Here is a 1,102-nt window from a genome sequence, read left to right on the forward strand (position 1 = left end):
TCCCAGCACTTTGGAAGGTCAAGGCTGGAGGATCGATTGAGCCCAGGAGTTTTAGACCAGCCTGGGCAACGTGGCAAAACCCCGTCTCTACAAAAATTAAAATCAAAATTAAAAAATTAGCAGGGGTGGTGGAGCACACCTGTAGTCCCAGCTACTCCGGAGGCTGAGGTGGGAGGATTGCTTGAGCCGGGAGGTCGAGGCTGGGTGACAGAGCGAGACCCTGTCTCAAAAAAAAGAAAAAGGAAAGAAAGTTACCGGGCACGGTGGCTGACGCTTGTATCCCAGCACTTTGAGAAGCCAAGGTGGGTGGATCACCTGAGGTCAGGAGTTCGAGACCAGCCTGGCCAAGATGGTGAAACCCTGTCTCTACTAAAAATACAAAAATTAGCCGAGCGTGGTAGTGGGTGCCTGTAGTCACAGCTATTCGGGAGGCTGAAGTAGGAGAATCCCTTGAACCTGGGAGACAGAGATTGCAGTGAGCCAAGATCCGCCACTGCACTCAGCCTGGATGACAGTAAGACTCCGTCTCAAAAAGAAAGAAAGAAAAAAAAAGAAAAGAAATGCCAGGAAGTTGTGCTCCATGTGCTTTTCTAAGCAGAATCTGAGTGTGGAAAGAAAGGTTCCCCTTTTCCCGAAACTTCGACTTTCTGACGCCTCTGCCCTAAGACATTGCAGGGAGTCCGACCTTTTTAGAAAAGCAACCCAGGATGGGCGCGGTGGCTCACGCCTGTAATCCCAGCACTTTGGGAGGCTGAGTCAGGCGGATCATGAGGCCAAGAGATCGAGACCATCCTGGCTAACACAGTGAAACCCCATATCTACTAAAAATACAAAAAAATAGCCGGGGGTGGTGGCAGGCGCCTGTAGTCCGAGCTCCTGGAAAGGCTGAGACAGGAGAATGGCTGAACTCGGGAGGCGGAGCTTGCGGTGAGCCTAGATGGCGCCACTGCACTCCAGCCTGGAGGACAGAGCGAGACTCCCTTTCAAAAACAAAAAGAAAGAAAAGCGGCCGGGCGCGGTGGCTCAAGCCTGTAATCCCAGCACTTTGGGAGGCCGAGACGGGGTTTCACCGTGTTAGCCAGGATGGTCTCAATCTCCTGAC

This window comes from Piliocolobus tephrosceles, chromosome 21 (genome assembly GCF_002776525.5).
Source record: "Piliocolobus tephrosceles isolate RC106 chromosome 21, ASM277652v3, whole genome shotgun sequence".
Classification (NCBI taxonomy): Eukaryota; Metazoa; Chordata; class Mammalia; order Primates; family Cercopithecidae; genus Piliocolobus; species Piliocolobus tephrosceles.